Here is a 15,929-nt window from a genome sequence, read left to right as displayed (position 1 = left end):
TCCTGCGGGCGATTGGGCCGGAGAGGAGTCGATCATCTGAACCCATTAACTCTTGGAATGTTCAGCATCATTACATATGCCAAAGATCGTGTGCAGTGCAAAGGTGCTTGTGGCTGCACAGAAAGCTGCTAACGCTAACGCTACACGGACCCCACCGCAGCTAGCGCCGGCTCGGACCGGCCTTCCTCTAGCAGTCAAGTAGGGCATCCCATGCTTTAGGCCCAGCGCTGCATCCACTCTCTGCTCGGCCCTGTGGGACAAAGCAGATGGCGCTTTTCTTTGAACCGTGGAAAACACACGCCGAAACGTCTGCACTCTTATTGCGTACGGTCAAACAAGGCATATGCGATCAGCACAACGACGTATCTCTGCCCCCCGTGGCTTCAACGCCTCAACGTCGGCTTGATCTTTCCTCAGTTGTCCACTGACTCCTGCCTGATGACTTGGATCCCAGCCCAGTTGATCAGTTCTGCTGCGTCGGTCCCAGCCTGCATTCATCTGTCATCGTCCCCAGTCGGGAGGAGGACCGAGGACATGTCCTGGCCCCAATCCGTGCAGGATGCTCACTGCTACAGTAGTGATCTCCTACACAGGTCCATCACGTTCATATCCTAAGCACGTGGAAAGCCTGTACTGCAATATTAAAAACTAAAGCTCTATAAACTGCATGATTAAACAGCTTTAACGTCAAGTGCACTTCAACAGGCAACTAAGGGAATATACTGTAAGTATTAACATATAATAGATGCCTGCACGCACTCACTCCACACGCTGCACGCAGCCTACGTCACTCTCCAGACAGATCGCATTGGACTTCCATCCCACTAACCCGCTCCATACCTGCTGACTGGTGTTCTCTGAAGCAGCATTAGCGCCGGTAGGAGTATAATTGGCCACTGGGGTGTCCAGAGTAGGAAGCCCATAACAGCTCCGGGCTGGATTTAGACATGAGCAACCAGACAAATCAGATTTTAACACCTATCATGACACAGACATAGTTTTCATATCATCAGCTCAACATGGCGCCGCACCGCCCGAAATCCAGGTCAAACATGGTTAAAGTCAGATTTTAGGCATAAATCCAGCCGCAGAATCCCAGATTTAGCCGTGCGCTTAGCAGCGAACGGCCTCGACAACATTTACCTACAAAAGCTCTCCGACCCGCGATCGGTTCGTCGATATCTGGCGCAGGATGCCGGGATTGTTGGGTGTGGGAGAGATTGATATGGATCAATCTCACAGGGTGAAGTAAACAAAGATCAGGGCTTACAGTCGCACAGAGCTGATCGGATGTTTTTTTCATACAGTTACACAAACAGAAGGAAAGAGGATTTTCCTCTCAGATCATACAGAGTTTGTTTTTTACAATAAAGCAAGTGGAAATAATGTTTGGTTGTTTAGAGCCTAGTAAAGTCATTTGTTTCTGGTTAAATTACTCGGCAAATGCTTGTGTGAGCATATACGATTACACTGAATCAAGTAAACCATCAACATTTCGGGCTTCTGTTGTGAATATTCACCAGCAGATTCATTACATCAGCATTGGTGTCTGTGGCCTATGCAGATGTGCATGTGGGTATAGTTACAGCTCTGTGTGTGTCGCCCTCAACCAAAGTGCACTAAACAGCTGCACAAATACCATTTAGTGATATTGTGATTTTGTGTCCAGCAGAAACGAGATTTGACCTGTGTTTGTTCATCAACGGTGTCTTTGTGTCGTTTAATAAAAAGAAACTGATTCATTCCATTATTTAGGACAAATTAAGGATCTGTGGGCTAAAAGATGAAATTTACTGCTGTGGGCACTAAGATTATGTCACTGATGGACTGTAATCCGTTTTTGGCGATTTATCTGGGGATGCTTTGAAGGACATTTCAGGATTTTAGAATATCTGGTGCATGTCATTGTGTAGCAGGCTGAAGCTTATTGCATAAACAACATGAATATACTCAAATGTCTGGGTGCAGCCGGGTCTATGTGTCCACACCGTAGAATACATTTCCCTTGGATTCGAGCAGTCAGACCTACGTGGCACTGAGGTGCGTGTCGCTCACATGTGTGCGGTTTGACACCAGTGTTGTTTTCTGGCCGTGTGGGAAATGAGGGCCGGCCTTCAGGCTCTTCTCTGAGTGACTATGTTGTTTTTTGCCCCACAATAGCTGGTGGGCAGCTGGCAGCCACGGCTTAGCCTGGCAGCTCCTCCAGCCATTGTCTGGAAGGGAATCCGAGCTCGTCTAAGAGAAGCGTGCTTTCAGCCTTTTGAAGGGTCCTTCAGTGAAGCTGAAGCGAGTTTACCCTAAACGTGACCTTCCCATCGGTGGTGGGAGCAAAGAGAATAAGGAAGGCTGCCGTGTTCGACTGGATTCTGCCGCATTTCCCTGTGACGGACGGGGAAATGATGCCCACGTTGAACAAGTGTGAGAACACGCAGTGCAACTAAGCTCGCTGCTGCAGCGTGGTCACTGTTCCCTCCTGGGGTAAGGATTTATTACTCATGCCCCACAGCCATACAAACAGTGTGTGGCACAGTATGTGACTGCTTCCACTAATTTGGACCAGGAACTTTTTAAAGTGCAGAAAGTTTATTGCGATTTCAATTAGCATTTGCTCTCAAAATCACTCAACACACGGGCACATTTTCTAAACTAGCTGATTGAAAAACAAATCAAAGAACAACAAATTGGCTCAAAGTAGCTCGACAAAATAACACATTTGATGACTAGTTTAAATAAATTAAATTGTTAAAATTGTTTACTGCTCCTGAACTGAATCCCTCGTATTTTCTGCAGCAAAAGACACAAGTAAACCACAACAAAAGTGTCATCCAATCAATTATCAAAACACTTAAAACATGAAGAGGAAACAAAAACATGGCAAAGACATGTGTCTCTGGAGACGAAGCTGGAAACAACAGGACATGGAAAAATCCTATAGCTGATGCTGGACGTCCCATCTTGAGGAGCCCCCTAAGACCAAGCAGCCAATGGGACGTCCACAGGACCATCAGGTGACACCTATTGCAGCTGGCCACTTGCATTGACACACCCATTGGACACAAGGGCAAGGAATTATGAAACAAGGCCCAGGGAACGCAGACCACTGTACTATACCTAACTATACCAAATCTTTTATTGGCAGCATGTACAGTATTTCTTTGTTAGCTTATTACTGTTGCTTTGCTTTGAGTTTGCCCTCCTCTCATAGATGGTAGTGCAAAGTGCCCTATGTGTGCGTGCAGGCTCCCGGGACATGCCCGATGAGATATTTCCCCAGGGACGTCAGCGCTCACCTTGGGATGCACTGTACAATGCTGTCGTCCACGCGCTTCCTCCTGCTCCCTGGAAACCGCTGACACCAGCGGCACATGGGACCGGATGAGTCACGGGCGACATGACGTGTGCCACAGGAACATTGCGCAGATGAGGAAATAAATAGCACAGAGAATGGAAGAAAAGACAGAACAAGGGGTGAGGGATGCCCAACGAGTGGGGGAGTGGTGGAAACCAGTATGGAAAGGCTGGAATCCCAGCGGGTGTGGGGAGATGACGGTGCAGCTCCGTCCTCCACACTCCACACCTAGAATTCAGCGTCATCTATGTGAATGTCTACTGATCCAACTTCACCTCCTGAAATTGGAAAGGAGCGTAAATACACCAACGCTACCGTGACGTTCCGATCTGTGATCGCGTTGTGCTAGCATTGGGCTCATGGGCTCCCGACCCGCCCTGTGATAAGCCTCTGGGACCCTCTATTTTGCCAACACATGCAGATGAGTTTTATGGCTCCACTTCTACTCAAGTGACGAGGCCTTAAATGCAATCTGCAGCCAATTACAACGTAGCTGAGGGCTGCTGAATAAAAATCCGGACTAATGAATTTGACAGCTACCGCGCTACGAACGCAGCCTCGGAGCACTGTTTAATCCTGACGCTAAATATCTGTAATTTCTATTATAGACAAAGCTGCTCACCGTCCCTCGCACCTTTGATGCTATTCTTTATTCTTCTGTCGTTACTTTTTAACAGTCCTGACAGAATGAATCATGTGGACGCTTTCATAAGTATTAATATAAATGTTAATCTCCTACATACGTCTTCCTGTAGCGGCTATTAAAAGTGCTGCTCCATCTAAATGCATTACAAACCCAGGCCCCATCTTCCACCGCCTTCTTTGGGGAGGTGTCTCATACCACGCATACTGTACAGGAGCATTACTTAACAACTGCCCTTTCAGAAGAAACTTTATGACTATTAATGGTCTTCTTCATTTATTTCAGTTGCGCAGAGAAACAGTGATTGCTTCTAAAATTCCCATCGGTAGCTCGGCTCTGAAATTGGTTCTATTGTAGGCGTTGGGCTTGAGTTTAGTTCTTAGTTGCTTTTGTGTTTGGGTGTATTGGCTGCACCATATTGCGTGTGTTCACATGCATATGATAATATTTCACGTATTTATTAATCACACGTGGCCAAATTTGCACATCAGAAGGAAATCATGGAGTACAGTATGTGGGTCTAAGGAAGGCTGGTCATAAACTGAATAAGCTGTGAATAAGAATGATAAATGTTTTCATTATCGAGTAGTGGAGAGTCGTTCAGACTGATGATGATTCATTATTTAGTCATATTCGAGTCATCAGAGTCACAGTGTTCTTACTTTTTGAGCATTATATTTAGATTATTCTACCTTAGTCACTGAGAAGCTGACGAATACGGCACCTCGGTGCTCTGACTTGCACTCATGCATCTGTCCAAATGACCACATGACACCCAGGTAATGATGCACTTTAGTGGTTCTTGTCTACAGAAAGCAACGAAAGTTGAGGTTTTTCACTAGCAGTGTATTTCTGACTTGACTGTGTAACACTGCAAAACGACCAGCATCGTCTGCTCTACGCGTAGATATGTTCGTGTACTCTAAGACTGTAAGTAAATGTTTGAATCAGTCAAAGCAGACAACATAGAAGAGATTAAAACGTGACGGGCGGTTTGCACAGTGGATTATTAATTAGCTTCTGTCTGGTTCAGTATATATAGTATAGGACAAATATTGTTTTTACTTTGATCTCTGATCTTGTCATAGTTAACTAATGTATCATGAGGTAATGTATGTGTAGACTGTTTTTACATTTTGTGACAATTTGACACTATCTTTGGTGAGAAGTGATCAAATAATTGAAAAATGAATTATCTTTTAAATTGTATTTGATTAAGGCTGCAATCAAAATCAATCAATCTTTGATATTTTCCTTTTTTGCTGTTTTTAGATTTAGAATCCAGACCTGTTTGCAGTACATGCACATGTATATTTGAATTGTGTGGTTCATTCACTGGCTGTGAATAAGGTTAAGCTGCTGTTATCAGCGTTATTGTGCTCATCACCTTTGGCTTGTTGGGCAAAAAGCCTTGAAGGTGATGTGTTTCATAAAAGAAGCGATGTCCTCCCACATCCGCGCTGTTTTTGTTCAGCCAGGCATCTCATCATGTATTAACCTAAATATCTCATTATCCGACTCAATTAGACTTTCATTTTGACAGATAATTGAGCTGCACTTCATGCGCGTTCCGTCACTGCGTCTGCCTATTAAAGGATAACTTTCTTTTTATCCTCTAATCACTGCCCCCATCAACCCTGCCTACACATTCAGAAGGATATGGAGAGTGACAGCATTTATTTTTTTATTTGTGAAATTAATCCATTGCAAAAAAGGAGAGACTTGGCTTTAACAACATTTCTCTTTGAGTATTGCATATTATCAACACAAAGGAAAAATAACAGCTAAACAAATGCACTGACCTTCTTCATAATTCTTAATTGAATGGGTTTTATTTTGGGCCTAATTCATCGTTCGATCCGTGGCAATGAAGCAATATTGCAATTTCTAAGTAAAGAAGTGATTCAGCTACGCTTTATTTTCAGGCAAACTTTATTAGAATCCTAATCAAAAGAAACAAAGACAAAAATGTCTTCATTATAGTAAAGTAGCTCATTGGTTTAATTGCTTGTGTCTCTACACAAGTCAACATTTCAAACAAGCTCATCACCATAACAAGACCAAGAATGTGTTTAGTAACAATAATGATGCAGATCCACAAAGTAAACCTAGAGATGCAGTAGATAATAGGAAAAAACAGAGGACCTAATAACTAACAACACGTGTGAGACTTCTGTTTTAACATTAGGATGGAGATTAATCTGACTGATAAAAGTGGAAAAAACTCGTATTTCTCTTTTTAAGATTCCCTCTCAGAAGCCGTCACGCGCGCGTGTCTCTTGCCGCGCATGTTTTTATTCACATTTTCATAAAAGTTTCATCGCACACTCTGTGATCACAGAAAATACATAAAAGAATCGCACAGCTCTAATAAATGCGGTATAATAACATCCACTGGGGGAGAAAATGGAGAACACAAGCAAGGCGAGAAATGTATTAAATATAGCAAAGCGCATCTCTTTTCAGCTCAACAGTCTCCTGCCTCCGTGATAGCATCTACACAAACTGTTGTTTATCAGTTTTGCTCTGTGTTCACATTTTTGCTACGTTTCCTTGCGATGGCGACCAAAAAAAAAGAATCTTTATTTCAACTGATTTACATATTGAAGCTTGGTTTATAGGTTCTTACAGGATAAAGCCAGCAAACAACAAACTTATTGTTGTGATGTCGCATACAGTGGACATCATCCTACTTCGGATAGTTCGACTTGAACCACTTTTACCCACAGGAAGCGAGGGTTAGTGGAGAAAAACAAAGCCATAATTGTGTCCGCAGGTAACGCGGGCCGAGCCAAAGCGCCGCCACCTCCGTCGCCTCTTGATCCCATCTGTCGCGTTCTTCTTCTACTCTCCCTCTACCCTGACGCCCCTCGGCGGTTTGGACACGGCGGAGGGAGCACTGACCCACATTACAAGACAACCACTTGTAATGAATAGTTTCCCATGGCGTCCGCGCGTCCACTCCCTCATGGAGGCAGTTGCATGTGTTTGCAGATGATGCATTACATCATCTCTATGTGTTGATCATCACCTATTGCAGCGCTGTGTCCTTGACTCTTTGTCATAGAGGAGAAATATGTGTTTTTGCCTGTTCGACTAGGATCCTGGCATGTTTGCGTTGGCTTGCGTGCTGTGTGTGCGGCCGCTTCCTGTTGTGTCTCTTCACTCATTTGAAGAATGGCCTGATACAAAGGTCACCCTGGGTGTTTCATTGAGCCTGGTCTGAGCCCACATTAATCCATGTCTCTCTCTCTCTCTCTCTCTCTCTCGCTCTCTCTCTCTCTCTCTCGCTCTCTCTCTCTCTCTCTGTCTCTCCCTCTCTCTCTGCATAGGTCATGATGCTCGTGACCTTGGCGTTACAGGGCGTGTGCATGTGCGTTGCTGCAGCGTGGCTCATGCCGCCTCCTGTTGATGCCCGGAGAAACCGTCTCGCTGCCTGTTTACGCTCCTCAACTCGAGCGGTTCTTCTTCCCACTCGTCCTCCTTTCCAAATCCATCTTTACTTTCTTTGTTCTGCCTTGTAATATACAATTCCCATATCTGACGCCTCATTGTTGTTTCTGTGGGTGTAAATAACTGACAACGATTCTTTTCCCCCGTGGATTCAGAACAATACTTCAACAGCTTTTCAAAAGATTCATCTGATTAACCTAATTTACCACAGAAAGTGAAACAGCGAAGTCGCTGACATTTCATAACACGCTCAGTAGTTAAACGTGCGAAGCCTCCTCATGGTCTTAGTTACAGTATATCATTATGCATCTCTTCAGCTCTGAAGAGTTGAAGCTGAGAGGCGCTTTAGCTCCGATCCTGTATTGTTTCCTTATAATACCGGTGGTGAACCATGGTCTCCATTAAACACAGCTGCTAGCGTGTACGTGCAGCCCTTGTGTGGTTGCGTACAAAGTTCAGACAAGCAAACCGAACCCCGTGTGCCACTTAATAAAGCACAAACTCGCTAGCTCTCATTGACGGTAACACAAGCTGTTCTTACGCTCCTGCACGTGCGCTGCCTTTGTCGTGAGCATCCCTTTCCTTAAAGTTTCTTGTTGTTCTGCAGTCAAGCAGTCAAGGCCGGCTCTAATTTCACACTGTGCTGTTTAGATAATGGGCTCTCTGCGCTTTGATATGGGTGTTTCTGTTACGGCCGAGGGTCAAACCGGACTGAACAAGGTTCTAAAACACGCTCCTTGAGCGGGGAGACAAACTACAATGGCCACCAAACTGAACTGGGAGGACCCAAATGCACGACCCAGAGACAGGACTGACGACAAGTGGTTTAATAATAAAAAGAACATATAGACTGAGGACAATACAAACTAAGGACGCTGCGTATGCAGGATAAACCAGAAAACAAAACATGCAAACTAACACCTAAAACTCACAGATAAACTAAAAATCGCTGCAGAGCAGGAAACTAAATAACTATCCTACACACAAAACATGCAAACAACAGTATCAAACGTAATCAGCAAACAAACACACAAACCTGGACAGGACACGATGGCACGGTAACAAGTGACGAGTAACAAGTATGAGTAACGCGTAACGAGTAACGATTAACAAGTAATGCACCAACCAAGACTGTGCACAAACTGAGACCTTAAATACCAGACAAGACAGGTGAACCCAATCAAACTAATACAGGAAACACAAGACAGGAAACAAGGACACAAAACCAAAAGGGTGAAGCCAGGCTGCCCCTGGTGGCGTGGAAGCCGAGTCACAACAGTTTCGTTCGTTTTCTCATTCGGCTTTGCTGCTAAACGCACACAGTACAGTGAGATGAGGACGAGCCCGGTGTGTGTAGAAAGGTGGTGCAGCGTTGTGTATTTACTGTTTTATAAAAGTCGCTCAGTCTGATTATGTGTCTGTATAATTCATGTTCTGTGTGGAAGGTTAATTCACTCAGACTTTGTTGTGATTGTCTAATTAGTGATCCAGAGCGGACTTAAAACAGCAGCCAGCGTGATGAAGGCATTGACACCTTCTCTTCCTTCCCACAGTCGTTTCTCTTTCTCTTTGTATTTGTATTAATTCCTCCTTCTCTTAATTATCTTCAATATAACTCAGTTGCCTTCTTTATGTTGTTTCCTTCTGTTTTGTGTTGAAGCGTAAGGGTTTCTCTTTGTGATTCTGTTTGTCACTGATGTCTAACACAAGCCAGAGACACATGTGGTTGTGCTGTAATGGAAGTTTTTATCTAACGTTCCTTCCTTTTCTGGGTGGGAATTAATCATTGTGGTAGCGCTGCATGACCTGCACATCGGCATCAGAGCCCAGTCTCCCAACACAATTACCTCGGCTGGTGCCACTGTCTTAGTGGTGAGTTGTTCTGGCAGACGGCGCTGTAGGCCAGGTGCTGGTTTCAGAACATGAGCCATGCGCGACATCCGCAGATGAATGACAATTAGTCTGCTCAAAGGCGCTTCAACCGGCGCCGTGCGCGCGGTTCATCTGCCGAATTATTCATTTTGGGATTGTTTGTCAAGAAGAGAATGGAAAATCAGCTCAGAGATTTTCAGACTGTGGTTTTCATCATTGAACACATAGAGTGGCGCCCAGTTCCACCAGTTCAACCAGACCACTCCTGTGCGTTTGCCAGGTTAAACCCAGCAGATGCACACACTCCTATGGTTCCTTTGGGTTCACTTTGTTTTCTGCGTCTTCAGTGGATGCTTTTCTCCCGTCTCGCGCTTTAACCCTGTCATCTGGTGTCTCCCTCTGATAATTGCACATGGCCTCATCAGTGTTGAAAGCAGCGCTCTCAGGTAAAGTGGGACGCGTGAGGAAGAGGAGGAAAGGATTTCGCTCGACAGCAGTTTCCCTCTTGATGTCACTTACATCACGATGGGCCATTTTTCTCCGTCCCTCCGCTGTTTAAGCCGGATGAAGGCAACGGGCGCGTGTGGAGGAGCATCAGTACATTGTATAGAGCCCAGTTTGTATAAATGTGTTAAAGTGCTGTGCTGGGTATGTCTACACATGTATGTGTGTGTGTGTAGAAGTGTGTAATTCAGTTGAGGTGGCCCATGGATAAGTGCCTGTGGCAGTTGGTGATTACTGTTCGCTTCTTTCACTTTATCCTCTTTACCTCCCTGCTCCCTCCACTCAATCACCCGGCGTGTACACACATTTGCATGCAGACACACAGGCGCGGACACATTCTCTTATCTAAAGTTGTCTACAGGGTCCACTTGCTATCTGTCATTAGAAGATCACAGACACCGCTGTGCGGGTGCGTGGAGTCCCCTCTGTCACAGATGGAGCCCTTCAGCGCGTCAGCGTCGGCTTTTGTGCTGCGTTTGCTGCGGCCTGACAGTTGTGGAGCTCCACTAATGCGGAGTTCTGGAGCCCACACCGGGCCCGGAACCCTCGAACCTGCACTTCTGCTTCCTGCCACCAGGCATCATGTTATTCATGGTCACTACGGGTAATAATGATACGCTGCAGTTCGACGCTTACAGGAAGATGGTGCTGCATCTGCAGGGATACGAGGTTGTAACTTCTCGTTTTTAAAGTTCAAGCTGTCAAATAGGCCATACTGTGATTCTGCTATATTTTACAGAGTTATTGCAGTGTATTACACTTCTATATACATACTGTATATACATGTTTTCAGTGCTGGCTTTAGGCTGGTGATGCAATAAGAACAATAAAACAATGCTGGACCAATAAAAAAAAAATCTTTGTTCCAAACAGGTCGTGCAGTGCATTCAGTGTTTTAGCTGTCATTGCTGTATCACATCCCACACAATGAACCAAACCTAAAAGGAGGCCATGAGTTTATTACTTCCTTGTATATTCTCGTTTCAACTTTTGTTTATGTTTTGTCCTCATAACTTTCTATATGATTCCTTTTATTCCGGTATTCCAGTATTTAGTACTTTTTGTGGCTAAAACGACGTATAATAACATGAGCGTGGCCTCTGTCAGCGTTGGGGTTTTACCTGCTGCTGAGACTCAACTGTGGGAAACCGAAGAACCAAACGGGGTCACCGTCGAGGAGGTTCCTGCCAAAAAGAGAGAGTTTCTCTTCCCAAAATGACGCACTTCACATTTAGTCACACTCAAAGCGACTCACACAGCCACAGAGGAGTGTGCGCCCTCTGTCACACACGTTCACAACATTATACACTCAATAGAATTCACTGGGTTTGACCCTGTGTGTTCTATTATTCCTCACTCCTTCCCCACTTTTCCCAGACTCTCTTTGCTCAGGGAAACTAAATCTGTAATCAGCTTAGTCGTGTTGATGCATCAGACATTTATAATCAGCGGTATTGAAAAGAGAACAGCTGAGCGCTAAGGCGCTTGGCAATAGCAATGAGGAGGAGAGGATGGAGAGATAAAGAGGGGGTGAATGTGTGTTTTTTAACTGCACGTCTCTCCATTTATTCCGAGGATCAAATTGAAAACCCTTTTTAGGAGCTTTCAGGTCTGCGTCCACACTGTGACGTGATTTATGTAGAGAGTCCAGTAAAATACGTTTATCTCCAAGGAAACAATGATACAGAAAAAAAATGCCATTGTTCCTCAGTTACAGATTTTACAGTAACTGCTGTAGATTCAGAATCTGAACAAGTTTCTAAAGTTGGGTAATGTTTGGACCAAACTTTAGGAATCTGAGCCCAGAACAACCAGCTGCTTGATGATGTTGGTGTCTGTCTGACACGTTTACTACACGAGTGCTGGGTGCTTCATTCTAACCTCAGGGGCTCTGCAGCAACTGGAGTGTGTGACCTGCGGTACAGGAGTTCTAGTTGGCTGACGTACAGCTGATGCAAGCACAGATTCAAACCTTACATGTGCATGTGGAGGCTGACTCAAACATCCATCTCTCCGCTGCTTCTCCATCCGCTCTTTAACGGGACATATGTGGTCTAATTCCACCCCCACCTCCACTTCTTATTCAGTGGCAACGCACAGGCACAGTCCACCCCCCTCTCCGTTCATTCATCTCACACGCAGGTTCACAAGTCCGCTTTTTTCCAAGGCCTCTACTTTTTGCAAATAGCAATTGCGCAAAACTAATGAGCGTGTGTGGTTTGATGTTGGTGAGTCCTATTCCAGGTCTCAGTCTCACTGTGGGACTGCCCAGCCTCTTCCTCCTCCTCCTCCTCCTCCTCCTCCACCAGCGATCTATCAGACCGACTCTTCAAACCTGCTACCAAAAATACAAGTTTTTCCCCCTGGTTCACCTCTGTTTGAACCCTTGAGTGGTGATTCAAACGATCTACTGAGAAAGGGCCTTTGTTCTGCACATCAGCACACAGACTCAACGCTGGTTTTACTACTAGAAACTCTCATTGTGACAGTGTCACATCAGCTGTTTTGTCCTGAGTGCTTTGTGTCCGTCCTGCAGAGGAATCCTCACACAGGCAAATGTTAAATGATGAATGTTTGATTTGTTTTGTTTTTTTATTTGTATTCAGCCTTTAGTTACTGTAGTTACACTGGTGATTTCATTGGCTTTTATTCCAGGCATTTGCAGAATAAAAACCTGATTATAAAGACAAAGTTTTAACTCTAAACTTCAATAAACCGCTATATTAGATTAGTTTGAGGCTGAGCCACTTAGAATTCAATAAAAGGCAACACTGAATATTTGTATATTCACCTCAGGCACAACTGAATTCAACAATAACAGACAATTTCAGATGAACTATGCACTTTCTGTACTATTTCTTAATTATGGGTTGTGCCGAGCTCCTGGCGCTTCACATTTCAGTGACACGACCTGGTAGTTTGTTGCTTCTGACAACAGAAGATACTTGTTAGGCTGCTTCTCAGAGGTGGTTGCAGCTCTGGTTGTCTTAGTGCTGTTCCTCCTCAAGGTGAGACGGAGTCTTTCGTCTGCTGATGACCACGCATGGGTTCAGATCGCCACCTTCAGTGCTGTCGTCGTTGCCTCCTGTTGAGCACCACCCTGGTCCATTTTCCAGGCTTCCTGGTTTTTCCCATCACCCAGCCTCACTCAGACCCAGCGGCATCACATCAACCCGTTGCCAGATTGTGTCACTATCAGCCCAGGTTGGATCTGTTGGCAGGTCATGAACTGCACTCCAACATGTATTTTGTTCAGTTATTGGATTGTGCAGTGACTTTGCCTGTGCTTATTGAACCTGCAATTTCTGTTGTGTTTTGTGGTCATCCTCCACTGGAACTTCATTAAGGTCATTTCATACTGTATCTTTGGTCAGGAGTGTGTTTATTCAGGTTGTTTATATCTTTGTGTCACTTGTGTTCCTTCCTTCATGCCTATATTCTACGTGTTCTGGCCTTCTCTGAAATTAGAAGGCTGGAAAGCTGCGGTGGTGGTGGTGGGAGCGGACAATCAGGGAATTCTTGGAACAAGGATTTGCCCGTTCTTGCTTTTAGCCACGAACACAATCACACATCCTGCCTTGATTAGATCGCGTCGTCAGGAGTCGAACACCAAACATCTGAGAGATGCAATCACGCATGTGAGCGAGCGGCGGGTGGGTGTGAAACAATGTCGGCGGTAATTGAAGGCGCCGGACAAGAAACGAATCACGCCGTGAGGTGCACAGGTACCTGCATCCAGAGGCGTGCTGTCACCGGAGCCCTGCACGCTTTGTGTTGATGCTGTGGAAAAAAGCAGATGTTCACAAAGAAGAAAATTGCCTTTTCAGTCCCAAAGCTTTACTGTAACGTCCTGCACATGTTCAGGTGTGAGTGTTGTCAGAACGTACATGACAATGCACGCTTGATTGCAGTTATAGTGTTTAACTCACACAAGTTTGCTTTTGTTTGGCTTTCTCACACCTAAAACCTCCTCTCGCGCTCTGCAACAAACTATAACACTGTAGTAAAAACGAAAGGAGGGGGGAGAAAAAAACATTTCCAGGACCTTTTTTTTCAATTTCCATGGAATGATGCTATTATATTTCTCCGCTTCCATTCATCAGTCGCCTGATGAAAGCCGGCTGCCTCTCCTTGTATCGCTCAGAGTCACCAAATCCCTCCTCATTTTGAAAGTCTTCAGTCTTTGATTACCCTCTGCGTGTGTCTCTTTATCACATTTTCTCTCTCTCTCTCTGTAGTCTCCGTCTTTTGAGTTTATTTTTCTTCGTCTGCATAAAAACACACACGCTCTCTTTTATCAATAGTTCCTCCTTTTTATGTCGCTGCCAACTGCTTCCTTCGCTGCCTCACCCTGTTTTCCCAACCTTCTCTGTCTGAACTCCTTCTCCTTCTGCTGTTCTCGCCTGAATTCCTCCTCGCGTCCCGCCGTCTTTCCCGACATCCCGCGTGACTGCAGCCCGTGCCCGACTCGTCCTTCCTCCTTTCCCCGCTTCTTTTCGGCCGCCTGGATTTGTCCTTCTCCTAATCGCCTGTCTCATTTGAATGATGGGAGTCTTTGTCACAAGTGACAGTCGAGGTCAGACTTATTCTCATTTTGCGGCGGTGTTAAACAGCGTTTTCTGGTTAACTTCAGGCCAAGCGCTGAAGTGCTTCTTAATATGTGGGATTATCCTGCTGAGGGCTGCTTTCATGAGCGTCTGAACCGCGGCCGCTCGTGTCCTGATACAGTACGCGCCCTGATGATATTTCTAAAGGTGTTTTGTCTCTTTGATGAATGAGATAGAAATTGAAAAGGAAAAGTAGGTTTTCATCTGTCCGACTGAAATTGTTATTACTGTATGAAATAGTTTGGAGGGAAAGAGTGCATTCAACAACACCATCCAAGCTACAATATTAATAATGCATTTGTAGCCTAAATTATAAATGTTTATGAAATAAAACCACTTGTTTTGCAGTTTTTTGTTGTAGATTTGCTGTTAAAAATGCCAAAGCCCTGCATCTACTATGTTTTTATTCATTTTGCATTTGAGTTTCACCGCTGAAAGTAACATTTCATCATTTTGAACTCACTCCAGCGCAAACAGCTTTGTAGTGTTAAATAACCTTTGGATAAAAGATGGCTAAAACTGATCCCACGAGCGAGCGCGCGCTTCAGCGGGAGCGCGAGAGGCCAGTGGCCGACCCCGCCCACGACGCCCGCGCCGTTGGGCAACGCGATGCTGAAGCAACTTCCCCAGAAAGACCCGGGGCACGTGTGAGAACTAACTGCAGGACCGTAATATGTCTCAACCCGCAAAACGAAGCAACCGAGTTCACAGTCGCCGCTGCAATTCCATTAAGAAATGCTGAGTGAGCAGCGATATTAAAGCTTGTCTTAGAGGAAATACACAGAATGGTTAATGACATCGCTGGCCACAGTAAAAAAAAAAATGAGATGAAGAGTGCGTCGAGTATTAAATTATAAACCCACATTAATAGGTATACTGCCAATAAAAAGTAGCTTGAGTTGCCTGAATGTTACTGAATATAGTACAGACACACAACAATATTGTGACACACACTCTGACTTTCCGGTGATTAGTGTCGACGCTCTACTGAGAGTGTGCCTTTCATTAAAGGCTCCAGATGCCATTAAAAGACCCCCCCCATGCAACGCGAGCGTTGTTGTCTTCCCCATCAACCAGTGTCACTCACTTGACAACGTGTTGTGCCTTGACTGAGCTGCAGGGCGCGAACAGTAACTTTGCGTGACATTAAGTGGGAGTTGTTGTTCTTTTAATTCGCGCGAGTGCCAGCGTCGCGTGCATTAATCACAACTTCCCCCTTCGACGTTCGCGTCAGTGTCACGGCTGAGAGCTGAACTGCGGCACTGACGTGAGTCAAAGCACCGGCTTCCTGTGAAGCGGCTGTATTTTCATCTAAATAACCAAAAATGTGAAGGCCCGGTGCAATATGCTGATGAGCTGCAGCTTTCCTCAGGATTGATGCAAGGCCTTCAAAGCTGGGGGCAAAAATAGTAAAAAGGAATACTGCAAACTGTTGAGGGGTTAGTAACCTGTGGGGCAGAGAAAGGGCCTAGTTAACTGAAGGTCATCGGCGGTAGGCAGG

The 15,929-nt window shown here is 45.1% G+C and overlaps 1 long non-coding RNA gene across 8 annotated transcripts in view; it reads left to right on the top strand.

The window, feature by feature from the left end:
- The window catches only part of LOC114868623 (uncharacterized), a 109,711-nt gene that overhangs the window by 58,420 nt on the left and 35,362 nt on the right, over positions 1-15,929 (top strand). The window contains exons 5-6 of one of the 8 annotated variants that reach the window (XR_008696573.1): positions 418-593; positions 7,325-11,624. The exons of 4 other annotated variants lie outside the window; for them this stretch is intronic. This is a non-coding gene — a long non-coding RNA (uncharacterized LOC114868623). Of the gene's footprint in view, positions 1-417; positions 5,427-7,324; positions 11,629-15,929 lie in introns of those variants that run through there. 3 more of the 8 variants (XR_008696578.1, XR_008696571.1, XR_008696572.1) reach the window with 3 other exon arrangements.

This window comes from Betta splendens, chromosome 13 (genome assembly GCF_900634795.4).
Source record: "Betta splendens chromosome 13, fBetSpl5.4, whole genome shotgun sequence".
Taxonomy (NCBI): domain Eukaryota; kingdom Metazoa; phylum Chordata; class Actinopteri; order Anabantiformes; family Osphronemidae; genus Betta; species Betta splendens.
This window is presented reverse-complemented; position numbering and strand designations above follow the sequence as displayed.